This window comes from Heterodontus francisci, chromosome 1 (assembly GCF_036365525.1).
Source record: "Heterodontus francisci isolate sHetFra1 chromosome 1, sHetFra1.hap1, whole genome shotgun sequence".
NCBI lineage: Eukaryota > Metazoa > Chordata > Chondrichthyes > Heterodontiformes > Heterodontidae > Heterodontus > Heterodontus francisci.
The window spans coordinates 154,567,756-154,592,438 of NC_090371.1; positions in this window are offsets into that span (position 1 = coordinate 154,567,756).

Consider the following 24,683-nt stretch of genomic DNA (forward strand, 5'->3'; position numbering starts at 1 on the left):
AAAGCAATGATTGAATCTGCCTCTACCACCTTTTCAGGCAGTGCAAATTGTAACCACATGCTGTGTAAAACATTTCTCATGGTGCCTTTGATTCATTTGCCACTCACTTTAAATCTGTGTCCACTGGTTCTCAAACCTTCTGCCAATGGGAACAGTTTCCCTCTACCTACTCTGTCTAGACCTCATGATTTTGAACATCTCCATCAAATCTCCTCTCAACCTTCTCTAAGAACAACCCCTGTTTCTCAGCCTTTTTTCTCTAAAGGAGAACAAACCCAGCTTCTCTCATCTATCCATGTAACTGAAGTTCCTCATCCCTGGAGCCATTCTCATGAATCTTTTCTTCTCCCTCTAATGTCATCTTGTCCTTCGTAAGGTGCAGTGCCCAGAATTGTGTACAATACTCCAGTTGAGGCTGAACCTGCATTTCATAAGGATTCATCATAACGTCCTTCCTTTTGTATTCTTTGCCTCTATTTGTAAAGCCTTTTCAACTGCTTTCCCAATCCATCCTGCCACCTATAACGATCTGTGCATATATACCTCAAGTCTTTGTTCCTGCACCCCCTTTAGAATTGTACCCTTTAACTTGTATTGCTGCTGCTGTTTCCTACCAAAATGCATCACTTCACACTTCTGTTAAATTTCACTGCCATGTCTCTCTCCATTCCATCAGCCTGTCTATATTATCTTGGAGTCTATCACCATTTCCTGACCGTTCACAATACCTGCAAGTTTTGTCATCTGCAAATTTTGCAATTGTGTCCTGTACACCCAAGTTTAGGTCATTAATATATATCAAGAAAAGTAGTGGACCAAGTACCAAGCCCTGGGGAAACCACTTTATATCGTCCTCCATTCCAAAAAAAGAATCATTCACAACTACTCTCTGTTTCCTGTCTCTCAGCCACTTTGTATCCATGTTACCGCTGTCCATTATATTTCATGGGCTTCAACTTTGCTGATAAGCCTGTTGTAAGGCACTTTATCAAATGCCGTTTGGAAGTCAGTGTACACCACATGTGTTACTTCATCAAAAAACTTAAGTTCGCTAAATGTGATTTGCTTTTAATAAATCCATGCTGGCTTTTCTAAATTGATTCACTCTTGTCCATGTGACAATTTTATCACAGATTATCATTTCTGAAAGCTTTCCCAACACTGAGACTAAACTGACTGGCATATTAAATCATGCTAATTATGTTGGGAGTCAGAATTTGTTCATTTTATGGTATGATAGTATTTAGGGGTTTAAAGTTGCTCTTTGCTTTCTCGATAACACACATGCTAATTGTGGATTAAGGAGTGATAACTTGATGTCGACTAAATTTGATCCTAAGAGTAAATAATTCTGAACATGCTGGCGCACAGACCCACAGTTTGTTTGTTTATTTATTTATTTATTTAGAGATACAGTACTGAAACAGGCCCTTTGGCCCACCGAGTCTGTGCCGACCAACAACCACCCATTTATACTAATCCTACATTGATCCCATATTCCCTACCACATCCCTACCTTCCCTCAATTCTCCTACCACCTACCTACATTAGGGGTAATTTACAGTGGCCAATTTACCTATCCACCTGCAAGTCTTCGGCTGTGGGAAAAAACCGGAGCACCTGGCAGAAACCCACATGGTAACAGGGAGAACTCCGCACAGGCAATACCCAGAACTGAACCCGGGTCACTGGAGCTGTGAGGCTGCGGTGCTAACCACTGTGCCACCACTTTGCTCATTGACTTCTTGTCGAGCAGCAGATAATACAGAATGCCCAAGTAGCTCAGGATTTACACTTTTTTTTTTGGCATTTAACACCAGTAAACACTGGAATATCAGCAAAGCTCAAATGATGAATAGAGGAGATATTGGGTGAAGGGGAATATTTAGGTGTTGCGTCATGTTGGTCAATACTAGACATTTAAGAGGAGGAGCAGAAACAGGAAGCCATAATTTAGGAGGTTCAGGGTGATATGCATAATTGGCTGTTATGCATTCAATAATACCCTGTGCAATGTGAATACTGTTGATCTATTGTACATGATGCAACATGAGTATTGTTGATGCATCACCCGTGTTAACCTTAGCATAAACAGGGTATATGAAGGCCAAAGCTTGACATTAACATGACATTGATGATTTTTAGGAAGCAATATTTTATTATGTTAACTATTTTCAATGCTTCCTCAGCTTCAACCACTTTTTGACACTTAAAGCTTTGGTTCTCGAACCTTTTTGCTTGGACACCTTTCCGAATGGATTAATAACTATGGATTCTATCTAAATTACAATGCTATATAATACTCAAAATGAAGTGTCGCATGTGAAGTGTTTTAATGATGCTCTTAAAACTATATAGCTATCAGAGATGGGCGTGCCTGCTTTGTCTTATCTTTGGTAGGGGCATGGAGAGAATCGGTACCTGGGGGATAGTAGAACACTAAGAAAACTAGGAGCGGGGAAGAGGAGAAGAAACTGGAAAGCACAGCACTGACTGCAAAAGCATGCGGAGAGCAAGAGCCTGGAAGGAGCAGAAACCTGCCACCAACCACCACTCATACACTTTTGACCACTATGCCCTGGGTGGTTGCCCACCCATGGGCCCAGCCCTGTGTCGCAGACCCAAATTTGAGAAACACTGCTTTATAAAGCATCTCAATTATTCTTTGATCACCATCTTGCTGTTTATATACAAGGAGGAATTTTTATTGTTGGTTTTGGATTCCACTCTGTTTCTTGGCATTCCTTTCCCTTTTTAGGCTTTGTAGAGTTTTTGTTTTCATAATATATGCTTTATTAATCCATTTAGGGTCAAATTTACCTAATTTGTGCATACGAATCTTTTTTTGATATACATAACCCGCATGTTTATTTTGTATGTCCATTTATCCTCAGCTGAGATTTTCTTTACTTTCCATCACCGTGCATCCTGTGAGGATGAGAGACAAGTGGAAAACATGTTTCTGGAGGTGGTCATCTTGCAGCTTAAGAGCATGCAGGCAGAGAGGGAAAGGGTAACTGTCAAATGAGAATCAGCTAGGTAGTGCAGTGGTTCCTAGTGCATCTTGTTCTCTAGCCTACATTTATATTTGAATACTAGTGAAGGTAATTGTTCTTGGAAGTACTGCCAGAGCCAAATTCACTGCACCATCTGCTGCTCAGCAGTACAGGGGGTGGGGGATAAATCCAGGGTACCTGACTACATGTCAGGTTCCAGTCACTCTGTATTCTGTATCCAGCATTCAAGGTCAAGTCGGGCTGGACTGAACTGTTTTGTTTCGTATTGTTTTCGTTTTAATCTACAATGTTTTCTGTTTCAATAATGTTTGTTTTCGGGTATTGCTGGGCATTTAAAAAAAAAAAAAATTAAAGGGTTCTGGTTAGCTGTTGGGGCAGGCCCAAGTTGGGTTTTAATTCTGTACCCGAGCCAAGCTTTAGTGAGTGAGGAGGAGGAATGCCAGAAAAGCAATAGGTGACTCAATAGGAGAACAGGCGGGCATTTCTGCGGCCAGCAACGTGACTCCAGGATGGTATGTTGCCTTTCTGGTGCGAGTGTCAAGAATGTCAGAGTGGCAACTGAGAATCCTGAGGGAGCAGGGTGATTAGCTAGAGGTTGTGGTTCATATGGGTACCAATGCCCATAGGTGGAAAGGGGGAATGAGGTCCTGTAGGCAGATTTTAGGGAGCTAGGAAAGAAATTTTAAAAAGTAGGACTGTAAAGGTAGTAATCTCTCTTTTTTACAGGAGGTTTTATTTTAGTATTAAAATCTTAGAATTCTGTGTGTTTTAAAAACTGATGAAAGGATTTTCAGTAGACATTGACACCTGCAAATAGCTGAAATTTTTGGATGTTGACCAGCAGTTTCAAGGAAGCCAGCCAGGAGTTTTGACCACCTCAGAGCAACACTTAGAATGACAGGGGAGACTCTGGTCATGTGATCAGCTCAGGAAGGTTTACTTTCACTTTAACCTTTTTTAAAAAAAAAAGTGAGTTGGACAAAGAGCAAGCATTTAAAACTTAGACCTGACCTGCCTGGAGAGTAGAGAAAAAGACCTCTCTGTAAAGGCAACCTGTATCTCTTGAAAAGAAAGCCTGTATTTGAAAGGTGGCAGATTCCTATTGCTCCTGTCTCTGAATTCCTGCATCCAGTGTGGTTCCTGTTGCCTCCTATATTTTGGGAAATCCTGGAACCTGAGTTTCTGCTGCTATATTACTGCTGTGAGTCCTAAGCAGACCTGTTACACCCCTGCTGAAATACCTGTGATGCCTGCTGTAGTCAAATTGCCTTGCATGCCTACCCATCGCAGACTGTTCATCAACCTCACCTGGAGAGACTTCACATGGCATCTGACTCTTCGACTTTGGGTAACCTCCCCCAACTGAAGAATTTTCTACCAGAATGTGTCAAACTGAATTATTTTATTCCTTTCATTCCTATGAAACCGAATCGTTTTTTTCTCTTTCTCTCTTTTTTTCTCCCCCCCACCCCAGGTTAATGTGTGTGCTTGAGGGTTAGGGAAATTAGGAGCTTTTCATTTATAGATTTAACTCCTTAATAGAAAAAAATGACATCTTAACTAAAATAGTTTAATGTTTGAAGAAACATTTATCATTGAAGAAACATCCTGGGAGAAGATTCGGAGGGCGGAGATCCAGACCGGTAAGTGTAAAAAAAAAACTTATCTCTGGTTTAAAAAAAAAACTGAAAAACCCCCCTTAAAAAAAACTGAGTGACATCACAGGAAAGCTGTGACCTGATTGGCTGGTAGGGAATCTGTACTGAATTTGAAAATAAAACATTGATTAAAACCCTAATTAGTAACGAAACCAGAGGGAGAAGATTACTGTATTTAGTTAGCTTTTAATATTTATAGTAGAAATCTAGCACTAGGAACCATATAGTTCATTGCAACATAATTTAGGAAGGATTTAATAAGTATTTTAAATTAATTTATTAGTGCTAGAAATCTCAGTTAGAGGGGTGAAGTGCTTCACCTGAGATGTGGGATGTCTGACGCTTCCAGCGTTCCGGACAACTACATCTGCAGGAAGGTACCCAGTTGCAGCTCCTCACAGACCGCATGGATCGGTTGGAGCAGCAACTGGATGCACTTAAGAGCATGCAGGTGGCAGAAAGCATCATAGACAGGAGTTTTAGAGACGTGGTTACACCCAAGGTGCAGGCAGATAGATGGGTGACCGCTAGAAGGGGCAGGCAGTCAGTGCAGGAATCCCCTGTGGCTGTCCCCCTCTCCTAACCAGTAGACTGTTTTGGATACTGTTTGGGCGGGGGGAAAACAGCAGCAGCCAGAGCAGTGGCACCACAGTTGGCACTGTTCAGGGAGGGGTAAAGTGCAGAAGAGCAATAGTTATAGGGGACTCTATAGTCAGGGGCACAGATAGGCGCCTCTGTGGACGTGAAAGACTCCAGGATGATATGTTGCCTCCCTGCTGCCAGGGTCAAAGATGTCTCTGAATGGACAGGGGGCATTCTGAAGGGGGAGGGTGAACAGCCAGAGGTTGCGGTACACATAGGGAGTTGGGTAGAAAGTTAAAAGACAGGACCTCTAGGGTTGTAATCTCAGGATTACTCCCTGTGCCATGTACCAGTGAGGCTAGAAATAGGAAGATAGTGCAGCTAAACAAGTGGCTGAACAGCTGGTGTAGAAGGGAGGGGTTCAGATATCTGGATCATTGGGATCTCTTCAGGGATAGGTGGGACCTGTACAAGGACGGGTTGCATCTAAACTGGAGGGGCACAAATATCCTGGCTGCGAGGTTTGCTAGCGTCACTCGGGAGGGTTGAAACTAGTGTGGCAGTGGGGTGGGAACCAGAGCAGTAGGACAGCAAGTGAAATAAATGAGGGGGAGCTAGTGAATTAGGTCAAAGACTGAGGAAGAGCAGGCAGGGAGATATTGCTGAGCACAACGGGACTGGTGGTCTGAAGTGCATTTGTTTCAATGTGAGAAGTATAACGGTAAGTCAAATGAATTTAGAGTTTGGATTAGTACTTGGAACTATGATGTTATTACAGAGACTTGGATGAGGGAAGGACAGGATTGGCAGCTAAATTTTCTGGGATTTAGAAGCTTCAGGTGGGATAGAGGGGGATGTAAAAGGGGTGGGGGAGTTGCATTACTGATTAAGGAGAATATCACTGCTGTACTGTGGGAGGACACATCGGCGGGGTCATGTAGCGAGGTAATATGGGTGGAGCTCAGGAATAGGAAGGGTACAGTCACGATGTTGGGGGTTTACTACAGGCCTCCCAACAGCCAGTGGGAGGTAGAGGAGCAGATATGTATACAGATTTTGGAAAGATGTAAAGGTAACGGTTGTAGTGGTGGGTGATTTTAACTTTCCCTATATTGACTGGGACTCACTTAGAGCTAGGGGCTTAGATGGGGCAGAATTTGTAAGGGGCATCCAGGAGGGCTTCTTGAAACATTATGTAGATAGTCCAACTAGGGATAGGGCTGTACTGGACCTGGTATTGGGGAATGAGCGCAGCCAGGTGGTCGAAGTTTCAGTTGGGGAGCATTTCGGGAACAGTGACCATAATTCCATAAGTTTTAAGGCACTTGTGGATAAGAGTAGTCCTCCGGTGAAGGTGCTAAATTGGGGGAAGGCTAATTATAACAATATTAGGCAGGAACTGAAGAATTTAGATTGGGGGTGGCTGTTTGAGGGTAAATCAACATCTGACATGTGGGAGTCTTTCAAACGTCAGTTGATTAAAATCCAGGACCAGCATGTTCCTGTGAGGAAGAAGGATAAGTTTGGCAAGTTTCGGAAACCTTGGATAACAAGGGATATTGTGAGCCTAGTCAAAAAGTAAAAAGAAGCATTCGTAAGAGCTGGAAGGCTGGGAACAGATGAAGCACTTGAGGAATATAAAGACAGTAGGAAGGAACTTGAGCAAGGAATCAAGAGGACTAAAAGGGGTCATGAAAAGTCATTGGCAAACAGGATTAAGGAAAATCCCAAGACTTTTTATACGTATATAAAGAGCAAGAGGGTAACCAGGGAAAGAGTTGGCCCACTCGAGGACAGAGGAGGGAATCTGTGTGGAGCCAGAGGAAATGGGCGAGGTACTAAATGAGTACTTTGCATCAGTATTCACCAAAGAGAAGGACTTGGTGGATGATGAGTCTAGGGAAGGGAGTGTAGATAGTTTGGGTCATGTCGTTATCAAAAAGGAGGAGGTGTTGGGCGTCTTGCAAAGCATTAAGGTAGATAAGTCCCCAGGGCCTGATGGGATCTATCCAGAATACTGAGGGAAGCACGGGAAGAAATTGCTGGGGCCTTGACAGAAATCTTTGTATCCTCATTGGCTACAGGTGAGGTCCCAGAGGACTGGAGAATAGCCAATATTGTCCCTTTTGTTTAAGAAGGGTAGCAAGGATAATCCAGGAAATTATAGGCCGGTGAGACTTGCGTCAGTGGTAGGGAAATTATTAGAGAGGATTCTTGGGACAGGATTTGCTCCCATTTGGAAACAAATGGACTTATTAGCGAGAGGCAGCATGGTTTTGTGAAGGGGAGGTCGTGTCTCACTAATTTGATTGAGTTTTTTGAGGAAGTGACGAAGATGATTGATGAAGGAAGGGCAGTGGATGTTGTCTACATGGACTTCAGTAAAGCCTTTGACAAGGTCCCTCATGGCAGACTGGTACAAAAGGTGAAGTCACATGGGATCAGAGGTGAGCTGGCAAGATGGATACAGAACTGGCTCGGTCATACAGAGGGTAGCAGTGGAAAGGTGCTTTTCTGAATGGAGGGCTGTGACAAGTGGTGGTCCGCAGGGATCAGTGCTGGACCCTTTGCTGTTTGTAGTATATATACATGACTTGGAGGAAAATGCAGCTGGTCTGATTAGTTAGTTTGCGGACGACACAAAGGTTGGTGGAATTGCGGATAGTGATGAGGATTGTCAGGATACAGCAGGATATAGATCGGTTGGAGACGTGGGCGGAGAAATGCCAGATGGAGTTTAATCCGGACAAATGTGAGGTAATGCATTTTGGAAGGTCTAATAAGGGTGCGAAGTATACAGTAAATGGCAGAACCCTTAGGAGTATTGACAGGCAGAAAGATCTGGGCGTACAGGTCCACAGGTCACTGAAAGTGGCAACACAGGTGGATAAGGTAGTCAAGAAGGCATACGGCATGCTTGCCTTCATCGGTCGGGGCAGAGAGTATAAAAATTGGCAAGTCATGCTGCAGCTGTACAGAACCTTAGTTAGGCCACACTTAAAATATTTCGTGCAACTCTGGTCGCCACACTACCAGTAGGACGTGGAGGCTTTGGAGAGGGTACGGAAGAGGTTTACCAGGATGTTGCCTGGTCTGGAGGGCATTAGCTATGAGGAGAGGTTGGATAAACTGATTGTTTTCACTGGAACGACGGAGGTGGAGGGGCAACATGATAGAGGTTTACAAAGTTATGAGTGGCATGGACAGTGAATAGTCAGAAGCTTTTTCCCAGGGTGGAAGAGTCAATTACTAGGGGACATAGGTTGAAGGTGCGAGGGGCAAAGTTTAGAGGGGATGTACGAGGCAAGTTCTTTGCACAGAGGGTGGTGAGTGCCTGGAACTTGCTGCCGGGGGAGGTGGTGGAAGCAGGTATGATAGCAACTTAGGAGGCATCTTGACGAATACATGAATAGAGGGATATGGTCCCCGGAAGTGCAATAGGTTTCAGTTTAGGCAGGCATCAAGATCGGCACAGGCTTGGAGGGCCAAATGGCCTGTTCCTGTGCTGTACTGTTCCTTGTTCTTTGAAACCTGGTTGGCATACTTTATTCTGGGGGGGCAAATAGTGTCTAATTGGCTATTTGGTGGGTGGGGAAATGTATTGATATGTTGTGACCTGTGAGAAGTGGGACTCCATTAACAGTGCATTTCTCCCACGTTCGTTGTAATGCTCTGGATTGCTCCCGCTGCCATGCATTAGTGAGTGCAGAAATGGGCAGTTAGTGCAGATGAATGGGTGGCTGAAGAGCTTTTCTTGCTCTTTCAAGGGTTGTGAACAGTGCTGACAAGGCCAGCATTTGTTGCCCATCCTTAATTGCCTTGAGAAAGTGTAGTGAACTGCTGCCTTTAGCCACTGCAGTCCATGTGGTATAGGTACAGAGTGCTGTTAGGAAGGGAGTTCCAGGAATTTGACCCAGCGACAGTGAAGGGTTGGCAATATAGTTCCAAGTCAGGATGGTATGTGACTTGGAGGGGAACTTACAGGTGATGGTGGTGGTCTCATGAGTTTGCTGCCCTTGTCCTTCCAAGTGGTGGTAGTGGTCCTAAGTTTGGAAGGAGTCTTGGTAATTGTTGCTGTGCATCTGCGTGGAGGGAATGAATGTTTAAGGTGGTGGATAGGGTGCCGATCAAGTGGTTTGCTTTGGCCTGGATAATGATGAGCTTCTTGAGTGTTCGAGCTGCACCCATCCAGTAAAGTGGAGAGTATACTCACACTTCTAACTTGTATTGTGGATGGTGGACAGCCTCTGGGGAGTCAGGCGGTGAGTTATTCACAGAATACCCAGCCTCTGACCACCTCTTTTAGCCATAGTATTTCTATCGTTGCTGCAGTTAAATTTCTGATGAATGGTAACCCCTAGGATGTTGGGGGTTTCAGCAATGGTAATGCCATTGAATGCCAAGGGGAGAATGTTTAGCTTCCCCTGTTGAAGATGTACATTGCCCACCACTTGTGTGCCATGAATGTTATTTGCCACTTATCAGCCCAAGCCTGAATGTTTTCCAGATCTTTCTGCATGTAGGCACTGACTGCTTCAGTATCAGAGGAACTCAAATGGTACTGAACACTCTGCAATTATCAACAAACATTTTCACTTCTTCTGACCTTTTATGATGGAGAGTGTCATTGATGAAGCAGCTGAAGATGGTTTGGCCTGGGACAATACCCTGAGTAATTCCTGCAATGGCCTGGGGCTTGGATGCTTGGCCTGTAACAACCACAACCATCTCCCTTTTGTGCTAGGTATGACTCAAACCAATGGATAGTTCCCCCTGATTCCTATTAACTTCAATTTTGCTCATGCTCCTTGATGCCACACTTGGTCAAATGCTGCCTTGATGCCAAGGACTGTCTATCCTTTCTCACTCTTTAATTCTGCTCTTTTGGCCATGTTTGCACTAAAGATGTAACGAAATCTGTAGCCAAGTGACCCAGCAGAACCCAAACTGAGCATTTTTTTTATTCATTCATGGGATGTGGGTGTCACTGGCTAGACAGCATTTATTGCCCATCCCTAATTGCCCTTGAGAAGGTGATAGTAAGCTGCCTTCTTGAACTGTTGAAGTCCATGTGGAGTAGTTAAACCCACAGTGCTGTTGGGAAGGGAGTTCCAGGATTTTGACCCAGCGACAGTGAAGGAATGGCGATTATAGTTCCAAATCAGGATGGTGTGTGACTTGGGGAACTTCACATTGAGGATACCCTCCATGTTGTGAAGCACTACCACTGTGCTAAATGGGATAGATTTCAAACAGACCTAACAGTGCAAAACTGGGTGTCCATGAGGCACTGTGGGCCATCAGCAGCAGTAGAATTGTTCTCAACCACAATCTATAATTTCATGGCCTGGCATATTCCCCACTCTACTGTTACCATCATGCCAGGAGATCAACCCTGGTTCAATGAAGAGTGCAGGACAGCATGACAGGAGCAGCACCAGGCATACCTCAATGAGGTGTCAACCTGGTGAAGCTACAAACAGGATTACATGCTTGCCAAACTGCGTAAGCAGCATGTGATACAGTGCTAAGTGATCCCATAACCAATGGATCAGAACTAGGCTCTGCAGTCCTGCCACATCCAACCACGAATGGTGGACAATTAAACAATAAACCGGAAGAGGTGGCTCCACAAATATCCCCATCCTCAATGATGGGGGGAGCCCAGTACATCAGTACAAATAAGGCTGAAGCATTTGCAACAATTTTCAGCCAGAAAGTGTGGAGTTTGATCCATCTTGGCCTCCTCCTGAAGTCCCCAGCATCACTGATGCCAGACTTCAGGCAATTCAGTTCACTCTGAAGGCACTGGATACTGCAAAGGCTATGGGCCTTGACAATATTTCGGCATAGTACTGAAGACCTGTGCTCCAGAACCTACCGTGCCTCTAGCCAAGCTGTTCCAGTACAGCTACAACACTGGCATCTACCCAGCAATGTGGAAAATTGCTCAGGTATGTCCTGTACACAAAGCAGGACAAGTCCAACCTGGCCAATTACCGCCCCCATCAGTCTACTCTCAATCAGTAGTAAAGTGATGGAAGATGTTATCGACAATGATATCCAGCGGCACTTGCTTAGCAACAACCTGCTCCATGACACTCCGTTTGGGTTCTGTCCGAGCCAACCAGCTCCTGACCTCATTACAGCCTTGGTTCAAACATGGACAAAAGAATTGAACTCCGGAGGTGAGAGTGACTGCCCTTGACATCAAGGCAGCATTTGACAGGGCATGGCATCAAGGAGCACTTGCAAAACCAAAACCAAAGTCAATGGGAATCGGGGAAAACTCTCTGGAGTCATACCTAGCGCAAAGGAAGATGGTTACGGTTGTTGCAGGTCAATCATCTGAGCTTCAGGAGTTCCTCCAGGGTAGTGTCTGAGGCCCAACCATCTTCAGCTGCTTCATCAATGACATTCCTTCAATCATAAGGTCAGAAGTGGGGATGTTCACTGCACAGTGTTCAGCACCATTCATGACTCCTCAGATACTGAAGCAGTCTGTGTAGAAATGCAGCAAGAACATTCGCACCACACAAGTGCCAGGCAATGACCATCTCCAACAAGAGAGAATCTAACCATCTCCCCTTGACATTCAATGGGATTGCCATCACTGAATCCCCCACTATCAAAATCCTAGGGGCTACCATTGACCAGCAACTGAACTGGAGTAGCCATATAAATACCATGGCTACAAGAGCAGGTCAGAGGCTAGGAATCCTGTGGTGAGTAACTCCTCCTGACTCCCCAAAGCCTGTCCACCATGCACAAGTCAGGAGTGATGGAATACTCCACTTGTTGGAGCTGCACCCATCCAGGCAATACTCAAGAAGCTTGACACCATCCAGGACACAGTGACCTGCTTGATTGGCACCCCATCCACAAACATTCACTTCCTCCACCAACACACAGTGGCAGCAGTGTGTACCATCTACAAGATGCAATGCACCAAGGCTCCTTTTGGACAACACCTTCCAAACTTGCGACTTCTACCTGCTAGAAGGACAAGGGCAGCAAATGCATGGGAACACCACCATCTGCAAGTTTCCCCCTCCAAGTCACACATCATCCTGACCTGGAACTATATTGCTGTTCCTTCGCTGTTGCAGGGTCAAAATCCTGGAACTCCCTTCCTAACAGCACTGTGGGTGTACCTACCTCACATAGACTGCAGCGGTTTAAGAAGGCAGCTCACCACCACCTTCTCAAGGGCAATTGGGGATGGGCAGTAAATGCTGGCCGAGGCAGCGACATCCACATCCCATGAATGAATTTAAAAAAAACACTTGCGGGTGGTCCCGTGCATTTTCTGTCCTTGTCCTTCTAGGTGGTAGATGTTGCAGGTTTTGAAGGTGCTGTCTATGGAGCCTTGGTGCGTTGCTGCAGTGCACCTTGTAGATTCTTGGGGCTTTGAAACTGGTTTTGGAGGGCAAACAAGGCAAGAGGATACACAACAAATGGTAGGGTGCTGAGAACTGTAGAGGAACAGATGGCCTTTGAGTGCATGTTCACAGATCCCTGCAGGTTGCAAGACCGGTAGATAAGGTGGCTAAGAAGGCTTATGGGATACATTGCTAACTGAGGCATGGAGTATAAGAGAAGGGAGGTTATGCTTGAGCTATATAAAACACTAGGCCATAGCTCGAAGTTGAGAAATGTTTTCACCCAGAGGGTGGTGGATGTCTGGAACTGACTGCTTGAAAGGGTGGTGGAGGCAGAAACCCTCACTGCAAATTTAAAAAGAAATGCTTGGATGTGCACTTGAGGTGCTATAACCTACGGGACTATAAACCAAGAGCTGGAAAGTGGGATTAGACTGGATCTCTCTCAGCTTGCACAGACATGATGGGCCGAATCACCACCTGTGCTGTAAATTTTCTATTTCTATCAATTTATTTAACCTGTTATTCCTTGACATTGTCCTTTTTTTAAAGTTATGCAACCATATATTTTGTCATTGCTTTATAGATCAGATCAGGACCGAGACATTTTGCTTTAGTGGAATTGGGCCTATCTTCATGGCAGGACTTCTACTAACAACAAAGATATGTTCCCTTGACCTCGGTCAATTGTTCAGTATCAGCTCCATTTAATTATTTGTGGAATCCCTGACCTATGACAAAGTATACTTGTAAGAAGTTGGAATTGGTGATGAGAATTCTCTGGCTTGCTGCAGCATAATGTTGCTGGAGAATATCAATTTAATTTTTTTAAATTGTCATATATGCATATGTAATGGATAGTTCTGCAACTGGTTGCATAATCTTTTGAAGTACTTGAATTTAGGTGGCCCTTGTGCCATCCACAGCAATCTGGGCACCAGGGAGAAATGTGCATTCCTGGTGTCCAATATTGCTATGGTGACAATGATGGAATGATCTGTATTTGTCATTTGCATCTTATTTCAACATGAAGGTCCCTGTATTGTCATTCTTTAATCTGAGAATATAATCTAGTATGCTTCTGAAAAGATGAGTCTTCTTGTACCATACCATTACCGTGCCTTTCTCATTACTATAAATGGACTATGGGCTGAAGAGGAATTGAAATGGTGAGAACCTTGTAGATTATTGGGATTCCTCCCTGTAAGCAAGCAATAAATATGGCAATGTTTAATCAGTCCTTTTGGGCTCTGAGCATATGACATAAGACTATGTGGCATTAAACACTCTCTACTAGTCCATTAGTTTGATGATTGTAAGGGGTGAATTAGAGATGTTTCATGTTATAAGTGAGTCAATAGCTAAGATCTGAAACTAGGTTCCTGGTGGGTCAAGGAGCTGGATTTTCTTCCCACTAGTAAATTGGAGGTGCTGTTAGATGAGCAACCTCCAGTGTTCTCTTAAAGTACTAATGATTAGTCTGCCCACTGCCTGTACAAGTGAAGTAATGCTTGCCTTGAGCGCACCACCTGACTCTCCAAATTGCAATCAGGGTTTTATGTACATCATAAGACCCCTTTCTGCATTTTGCAACTGGCCTTCACTTGAAACAGATATGGGCAGCTGGAGCACCACTTGGGACCCTACTCAGGCTGGAACTGTAACTCGTCCATTAATTTGAGAGAATTTCTGTGGCTGTTCCCCAATCGTCTCCGATAACTTCAGTGGAAGAATGATGGAAACACCAGAGAAATGGTATAAATGACCATCAGAATTTCAGTGGGAGCTTATTGCTCATGAGGTCTCATTTATAGATAAAGATCAGTTCAAGATTTTTTTGATGTTTCATTTATTGGAAACTGAACTCTGAATTTGCGCTGTAATCCAATTAATCATCTCCTGCCCTGTGGAGAGCCACACTTTAACAGTGCTAGTGTTGTCCTGTCTCTGAACCATGGTCCTGTTCAAATGTGGCTCCTTGTTGAGAACATAAAATTAATGTACTTTTTTCATATGATTTAACAAATCTTCAGTTTTATTTTAGAAAAATTAACTTTATTTTCCTCATGCACCAGTTGACTTCTAGAATGATTTTGGAGGCAGGTGTCTGTAATTGTCATGAGGATTTTCATAATTGTCTGCCATAACTTCAGAACACAAATTTGGGAGAACCCTTTAGATGTTTATGAAGTTACAGGAAACTTCTGTGGAACTTGTACACAGGGTACTTTGACTTTTCGGTTCTGTATAAAATTGTAATCAAAGTCTGCATTAATGCTGCTAAAGCACCCTAATAGGCATGTAAATGCTATAAATAATACGCTGTGCCAATCAAACTGGAGTACTGAAACTAATTCTCATGCAACAATAAGACAATTTAATGATGGCTCTTATTTACTATTTCAAGCACACGTAGCATGGAAATAAAGCTATCTCATCTTGGAGCAGAAGGGCAACCAACTACTAAAGAGGGTTCAATAGGCAATAATACAAGAGGTCATTGTATTCACAACAAATCATTGTGCTTGCAAAGATTTGCAGAGACAGGTCTAAAAATGCCAAGGTAAGTAATGAAGAAAACTGCCAATAATCTTGCACGGCTATATGAGGATGACTTTTGAGACATTAAGTCATTTCCTTTATATTACTATATACTAGTATGGGTGTCAGTCATCTTAAATTGGCAGAAATGCCTATCCAAGAAGGTTGCAGGTGTCAGTCACATTCACATTAATAGTTTCATAGACTATTTACTTGATTTTTGCCTGAACCTTTACAGTACAGTGTAAGCAAAAAAGAGGCAATGAGAAAAGGCTTATTTTCAGTTGAGGAAAAAAATGTAGTCTAGCTGAAATGGCCCAGCAAGCCATTCAGTTGTCCAGGGTATTTAGCAATGGGCAGCAATGCCCACATCCCATGAAAGTGCATGATTTTGTTTTTAATTCTATTAGAATTGGCAACACATAAAACATCTTTGCTTTTCCATCTTTAACTAGCAAGGTATTGACATTTCATTCTACCAGAACGAGCAATGTAACTGGTGTGCAGGCTTTGCTTCTCAATTTACATTCAACTGATGCATGCTGTTCTTTTTGCGGAAAGTGGTAGGATGTAACAAATAAGTATGAACTAGCTAATAGGTCATTATGCAAGTGATAGAATGGGAGGCAACTGAAGTTTGTGCTGACAGTGCTGTTCATTTGTGCAGTGATAATTGCATGCATATTCTGAGTGTTCATTTTCATTAACAACTTTCATTCATATAACAACATTAATGTAAAAACATCCTGATTTATTGTGCCCATATAAATAGAGGAATGAACATTTGAGCCATGGAGATTAAATGGGATTGAGGGTGGGGACTGAAGTTAAATTGAAATGATGGGTTTTAGAAGAGGATGGAGAATTTGAGAGAGGGAGTTTGAAAGTGGAGCCAAGGCTGCTAAAGGCTAAGTGGTGAGATAAAGGGGTTGAGGAAACACAATGTTGCAGCAAGAGAACTAAAGGTAGTGGGGAGGGAAAATTTTAGCATTTGAGGAGTTTGCAGAGATAGAATGGGGCAAATGTGTAAAAGAAATTGAAGATATTTAATAGTGGGGGACATGGAACCAGCATAAGTCAGTGTGGGAATGATGAGACGATGAGCCAATGGGACTTATTTTTTTTTTTTTAAATGCATCTAATGGTTTTGTTTGGTGGGGTGTGGGCGTTACTGGCTAGGCCAGCATTTATTGCCCATCCCTAATTGCCCTTGAGAAGGTAGTGAGGTGCCTTCTTGAACCATTGAAGTCCTTGGGGTGTAGGTACGCTAACAGTGCTGTTATGAAGACAGTTCCAGGATTTTGACCCAGTGACAGTGAAGGAACGGCAATATAGTTCCAAGTCAGGATGGTGTGTGCTTGGAAGGGAACTTGTAGGTGGTGTTCCCATGCATCTGCTGCCCTTGTCCTTCTGGGTGGTAGAGGTCACTGGTTGGTTTGGAAGGTGCTGTCTAAGGAGCCTTGGTGCATTGCTGAAGGTCATCTTGTAGATGGTACACACTGCTGCCACTGCCAGTGGTGGAGGGAGTGAATGTTGGAAGTGCTGGATGGGGTGCCAATCGAGCGGGCTGCTTTGTCCTGGATGGTGTCGAGCTTCCTGAGTGGTGGCGCTGCACCCATCCAGGCTGGTGGAGAGTATTCTATCACACTCTTGACTTGTAGATGGTGGACAGATGTTGAGGAGACAGTGTCACAGAATTTCCATACATTTTTTTTTGTTAAAACTTGGAATCTGTATTTTCAAAACTGAAGAGGGCGATCTTTTGGATTTTTTTTTAAAGGAGGTTGACCGCTGGACAAGTTTTTCTGGAAAACCTGTGATTTCCAGTAAACAGAGCAAGGGTTTTGACCCAAGAGCTACCCTTTTGTGACAAGAGAATTTATGACTTGGCATGAGACTTGCTTGGACAAGTAGTTTCATTTTGAACTGAAAAGGTGCTGGTTTTTGGACTAAAAGCAGGCAGTTGAAATCTGCATATGGACCTGCCAGGAGATCAGAAGATAAAGCAGATAACTATTACCTCTTTGAAGAACCCCTGCTCTGGAAAAGCAAGGGCTTGTATGACGTTGGACTGTTTCCTCCTGTGTTTATGAAGAAACACAATGTGTGCAGAAAACTTGCATCTTTAAAAAGGACTATTGCATCAAATGTGAGAACTGACGCTTGTTGTGGCACACCTGATGGAAAACCTATCCGAAGCTTCTGCAGTTGAATTTCTAAATGCCAAAACACTGTTCATCAACTTCACCTGGAAAGACTGGCATCCAACTATTTGACTTTGGAACACCATGCCAAAACAGAAGACCTCCATGTCTTCGCTTCAATACAAGTTTTTTTTTTTTTTTTTTTAAATTTTTTTTAAATTCCTTTTTGAAACAGCTGTAAATACCTTTTCCCTGTTAACCAGTTTTTAGATGTGTGCATGAGGCTTAGGATAATACAGGACATTAATATTTTGATTTGCATATATATATTCATTGGTTAAGATTCGGTTTTATAATCAACAGATAATTGTTTGTTTGTTAAAGGAAACCTGGTTGGTGTGCTTTATTCAGGATACAAAGAGTATCTATTTGGCTGTTTTGGTAAGTGGGAAAATTTTTATGTTGTGAACTGTGCAGAATTGGGACTGAATTAACAGTGCACTCCTTCCACCTAAATCGTAACAACAGGTGAGTTACTCTGTGCAGAATTCACAGCCTCTGACCTGCTCTTGTAGACACAGCATTTATGTGACTGGTTCAGTTCAGCTTCTGGTCAATGATAACCCCCAGGATATTGTTAGTGGGGGATTCAGCAATGGTAATGCCATTGAATATCAAAGGGAGATGGTTAGATTCTCTTACTGGAGCTGCTCATTGTGCGGTGTGAATGTTACTTGCCACTTATCAGCCCGAGCTTGGATGTTGTCTAGGTCTTGTTTCATCTGGACATGGGCTGCTTCAGTATCTAAGTAGTCACAAATGGTGCTGAACATTGTGCAACCATCAGCAAACATCCCCACTTCTGACCTTATGTTGGAGGGAAGGTCATTGAAGCAGCTGAAGATGGTTGGGCCTAGGACACTACCATGAGGAACTCCTGCAGTGATATCCTATGACTGAGAGGATTTGACCTCCAACGACCACCGCCATCTTCCTTTTGTGTTGGGTATGACTCCAACCATTGAAGAGTTTTCTCCCTGATTCCCATTGACTCCAGTTTTGCTAGGGCTCCTTGATGCCATACTTGGTCAGATGCTGTCTTGATGTCAAGGGCAGTCACTCTCGCCTCACCTCTGGAGTTCATCCCTTTTTGTCCGTGTTTGAACCAAGGCTGTAAAGAGGTCAGGAGTTGAGTGGCCCTGGCTGAACCCAAACTGGAAGTCAATGAGCAGGTTATTGCTGAGCAAGTGATGTTTGATAGCACTGTTGATCACCCCTTACATCACTTTGCTGATTGAGAGTAGACTGATAGGACAGTAATTGGCCAGGTTGGATTTGTCCTGCTTTTGTGTATAGAACCTACCTGAGCAATTTTTCACATTGCCAGGTAGATGCCAGTGTTGTAGCTGTACTGGAATAACTTGGCTAGGGGCGCGGCTAGTTCTGGAGCACAGGTCTTCAGTACTATTGCTGGAATGTTTCAAAGGCTATGGGCCTTGACTGTATCTAGTGCTTCCACCATTTTCTTTGATATCATATGGGGTGAATCGGATTGACTGAGGACTGGCATCTGTGATGCTGGGGACCTACAGGAGGAGGCCAAGATGGATTGTCCACTTGGCACTTCTGGGTGAAGATGGATACAAATGCTTCAGCCTTTTCTTTTGCACTGATATGCTGGGTATCCCCATCATTGAGGATGGGGATATTTGTGGAGCCTCCTCCACCTGTTGGTTGTTTAATTGTTCACCACCATTCATGACTGGATGTGGCAGGACTGCAGAGATCTGATCTGTTGGTTGTGGGATCGCTTAGCCCTGTCTATTGCACACTGCTTCTGCTGTTTGGCAAGCAAGTAGTCCTGTGTTGTAGCTTCACCAGGTTGACACCTCATTTTTAGGTATGCTTGTTGCTGCTCCTGGCATGCCCTCCTGCACTCTTTGAACCAGTGTTGGTCCCCTGGATTGATGGTCAAGGTAGCATGGGGATATGCCGGGCCATGAGGTTGCATATTGTGGCTGAATATAATTCTGCTGCTGATGGCCCACAGAGCCTCATGGATGGCCAGTTTTGCATTGCTAGATCTGTTTGAAATCTATCCCATTTAGCATAGTGGTAGTGCCACACAACACAATGGTGGGTATCCTTTAATGGGAATACGGGATTTTGTCTCCACAAGAACTGTGCGGTGGTCACTCTTAACAATACTGTCATGGTCAGATGCATCTGCGCCAAGTAGATTTGTGAGGATGAGGTCAAGTAGGTCTTTCCCTCTTGGTTTACTCATCACCTGCCCAGACCCACTCTAGAAGGTATGTCCCTTAGGACTCTGTCAATTCAGTCTGTAGTGGTACTACTGAGCCACTCTTGGTGATGGGCACTGAAGTCCCCCATCCAGAGCACAGGCTGTGCCGAATGGTAATCAGCCAAAGGTTTCCATGCCCATGTTTGACCTGATGCCATGAGATTTCGTAGGAATTGGAGTAAATGTTGAGGACTCAGGACCGCTCCCTCCCAACTGTGTACCATTGTGCCACCACCTCTAGTGGGACTGTCCTTCCATTGGGACAGGACATACCCAGGGATGGTGATGGTGTCTGGGACATTGTCTGTAAGGCATGATTTCAGTGAGTGACTGTCAGTCTGTTGCTTGAATACTCTGTGGGACAGCTCTCGCAATTTTGGCTCCCAGATGTTAGTTAGGAGGACTTTGCAGGGTTGACAGGGCTGAGTTTGCCATTGTCGTTTCCAGTTCCTTGGCTGATGCCGGCTGGTCTGTCCAGTTTCATTCCTTTTTGTAGACCTTGTAGCAGTTAGATACAACTGAGTGGCTTGCTAGGCCATTTTAGAGGGCATTTAAGAGTCAACCATATTGCTGTGGGTCTGGAGTCATATGTAGGCCAGACCAGGTAAGGATGGCAGAGTTACTTCTCTAAAGGACATTAGTGAACCAGATGGGTTTTCACAACAATTAAGTGATTTTCATGGTCACCGTTAGACTAGATATTTTAATTCCAGATTCTTTCTTATTGAATTCAAATTTCACCATCTGCTGTGGGATTGAGAGAATAATTAAATGACTATGTGAAATAATATTCTACAGGGCACAATACAGACAATGGATTTTGCTGAAGCATCAACATAGTATGTGGCAACAGTACAACAATAACTAACTAGTTCCGAAGAAGGGTCACTGACCCGAAACGTTAACTCTGCTTCTCTTTTCACAGATGCTGCCAGACCTGCTGAATGGTTCCAGCATTTCTTGTTTTTATTTCAGATTTCCAGCATCCACCGTATTTTGCTTTTATAATAACTAACTAGTATTTATTTGGCACCATTAACATAGTAAAATGTGCTAAAGTGCTTCGCAGGGCCTTTATCAATCAAATTTAACTCCTAAGGAGATATTGGGACAGGTGACCAAAAGCTTGGTCAAAGGTCAGTTTGAAGGAGGTGAGGGGTTTAGGGAAGGAATTCCAGAGTTTAGGACCTAAATCATTGAAGGCATGGCCACCAATAGTGGAGCAACAAAAATCGGATGTGTAAGAGGTGCATAGAAATCTCTGGGTTGTAAGGCTGGAGGAGGTTTCAGAAATAGGGAAGGGTGAGGCCATGGAAGGATTTGCAAACAGGATGAGAATTTTGACTCAGTCTGGCAAGTCTTCAATTGCAATGTAGATTAGCAAACATGGAAAGATGTGACTTGATATGAGTTAGGATACAGGCAGCAGAGCTTTGGTTGAGCACAAGTTTATGGAAGGTGCAAGGTTGAAAACCAATAGTCATATGCCTAGAGGTGACCAAAGGCATGGTTGGGGGTTCTGAGCAGCAGATGAGCTGAGGCATCGCAGAGATGTACGATGCTAGAGCTGGAAGTAATGGAGATGGAGAGCATATGGGTGAAGTTCACTTTGGGGTCAAATAGTACTCTAAGGTGGCGGACAGTCTGTTTTTAGCCTCTTATAGTGGCCAGGGAGAGGAATGAAGGTAATAGCTAGAGAATAGGGTTTGTGACTGGGAGTAAAGTCAATAGCTTTGGTCTTCCCAATATTTAATTGGAGGAAATTTCTGATCTTGAAAATTGGATGTCGGACATGTAGTGTGACAAATCAGTAGGTAGAGGGGTCAAGATAGGTGAGTGCCGTCAGCATAAATGGTGGAACCTGACATGTTTTTAGATGTTGCCGAGTAGTACACTGCAGTATAATCCTACATAATTTAAAAAAAAAAAAATTTAACCTTGTTCAACTAAAACTCATTGCTACAAATCCGATTCCCTATTTTTTATTTCCCAAACCCTGGTGCTTCCAAAAGTACGATGATAAAAATACTCAAATATCAGTTTACACCAGGAACAGCCATCTTTTAGCAAAAATGTCTGCAACTGGTCTTGAAAATAAATCCTTAAACTCGGGATTCCTTGAGAATTCCTTTGACAGTTTTTTATATACATATATTCTTCAGGGAAAAATTCATCAATAATTGCACTCACCTGAAAACACTAGCCTCAATTATATGCAATTAAAGTGGGGAAAAAGTAACATCTGATTTACACTCAAATGGTTTGCAGTCACAACTCCCAACCAATCTGACTCTTTGATACTGCCAACCTCTAATACCAGTAGAAAATTAAACCATCTTTGTCTTGTAAAATGCTGGCAAGGTGATACCCGGGCTAAAATGCTCACTGTCACTTTAAAAAGCCAATGGTTTGCATGAGTGGAGATATATATGGAAACATAAACTCAATCAGGCTTTCTAGAAATACAAAATCTTTTAATGGAGAACAGTGCCAGTGGTAATCCTGAAATAAATGTTACTGCAGGTAGGCAGAACATGAGGCCTGAAGTGTGGCACTTCATAGGTGATAAAAGGTATCGACCTAAAAGGTTAACACTATTTCTCACTCATCAGATGATGCCTGACCTGAGTATTTCCAGTGTTTTTTGTTTTTATTTCAGATTTACACCTTGGGCGGCACCTTACACATGGGCGGCACAGTGGCGCAGTGGTTAGCACTGCAGCCTCACAGCTCCAGGGACCCGGGTTCGATTCTGGGTACTGCCTGTGTGGAGTTTGCAAGTTCTCCCTGTGTCTGCGTGGGTTTTCTCCGGGTGCTCCGGTTTCCTCCCACAAGCCAAAAGACTTGCAGGTTGATAGGTAAATTGGCCATTATAAATTGTCACTAGTATAGGTAGGTGGTAGGGAAATATAGGGACAGGTGGGGATGTTTGGTAGGAATATGGGATTAGTGTAGGATTAGTATAAATGGGTGGTTGATGGTCGGCACAGACTCGGTGGGCCGAAGGGCCTGTTTCAGTGCTGTATCTCTAATCTAATCTAATTTCCAGTGTCTGTAGTATTATTTCTGCATGAATAATTATACACTAGATGGAAGACACTGGATTTCTATCCACCTTTGTCAGCTTTTCAGTGGTACCGCAGGAGGTAAGGTGTAAAATCCATTGCTGACCTATATAACTTACTTTATCCATTCTTCAGAGATGAATTTTCTGCCAGACACAATAGTAGACAATGAAAATATCTGACACAAAATAGTTAAACAAAGGACTTGGAAATCACTTTGAACAATTTGATAGGTTTGCCTTCTATTATTTCATACGTTCTCCAGATTAGTTAATTCTAGATTTGTTGTTTTCCGAAGTCCCTAATGATTCTAAGTTTTCCAGCTGATTTCCACACTTCTGATTTGTACGTTCTCTAGCTCTGAGTTCTGATTTACTGCTGTTTGCACTTTGGACAATTCAATAAAGTGTAACTGAAAAGTCTGCGGAAAATGTTTAATAGAAAATTTAAGTCGTGAGCTTAGAGGAAATTTATGGTAAGTCAGAGTTGTTCAATATAATAGCAGATTTTCCAATTCCTTTAGTCATAGTGAGTTGTTTCATAATTGACATACTACACTATTTTACATTATCAGGGTCAGTGATATAGTGACAGAATGTCAAACTATATTACATGATACTTTGAGATCAAATTCCATGACTGTACATTTATCCTTTCCTTGAAAAGGAATATGCCTTTAATGGTAACATTTTAAATGGAGTAGAGGACAAAGGGACCTTTGTGCACAGGCCACTAATGCACGCACATGCGGATAAGGCTATAAAAATAAAAGCAAATGGAAACCTTGAATAAAATTCAAGGTTAGTACTGAGTGCTGGTGGAGGGCACAGAATGAAAAGTGAGTGGATTTTAAGGGTTAATCTGTCAGGTCCAGTTTTTGTTTTGTTTTTACATTTCACAATTAACTGAAATTACTGCTTGCGTTAAGAGGCAAGTTGGGGTTCTTACAGTTTTTTAAACTGGCCCATATAAGCTCTGAGTAGCGGTAGCTGGCTTAAACTGGTTTCAGAGCTCTGGAAAAGTTAACAAATGGTTTTCAGCAAGTATAAATTCAGGGGACTCTGTGCTGCTTGAGTGTACTGTGCTGCTGGAGGGAACAGAATGTGAAGGAGGGAGTTTGGTGAGAGGGAGTTCAGTATGGTGGGGAAATATAAATTTAATTTTTATTTAAACTCCATAAAGATGGCGGGACAGGTGATGTGTCGTGGCTGTAGTGTGTGGGAGCTCCTGGATGCCATGGCAACCATGTCTAGTAAGTGTCTGCGGTTTGAGGAGCTTCGGCTCTCAGTCACTGAGCTGGGGGCTGAGCTGCAGACACTGCAATGCATCAGGGACAGGGAGGGGAAAGTTACCTGGACACTGTTTGAGAAGGTAGTCACACCCCTTGGGAAAGGGTCCTGTTTTGGTCAATGGTCAGGGACAGGAGGGAGTTGCTGTGAGTTAGGCAGGTAAGGGGATTGAGAAGGTAGGAGTGGAGGAGCCTCCGCCCTTGCGATTGAGCAAGTTTGAGGTTCTTGCAGCTTGTATAGACAAGAATGAGGGCTGTAGTGTGGATGAGCAGACTGACCATGGCACAGGAAGCTGTTCAAGTGGGGGGAGCAAAAAGGAAAGTAATAGTTGGGGACAGTATAGTGAGGGGGGATTGACCCTGTTCTCTGCAGCAGAGTGAGAATCCAGAAGGCTGTGTTGTCTGCCTGGTGCCAGGGTTTGGGACATCTGCTCAGAGCTGGAGAGGAACTTAGTGGGAGGGGAAGGATCCAGTTGTTGTGGACTATATAGGTACAAGAAGAGGTTCTGCATAGTCAGTATGAGGATCTAGGCACCAGATTAAGAAGCAGAACATCAAAGATAATCTTTGGATTATTAACTGAGTCACGTGCAAATTGGAGTAGGGCAAATCAGATTTTTAAAAAAATGAATGCATGACTCAAAGATTGGTGTTAGAAGTGGGTTCTGGTTTGTGGGGCACTGGCAACAGTATTGGGGAAA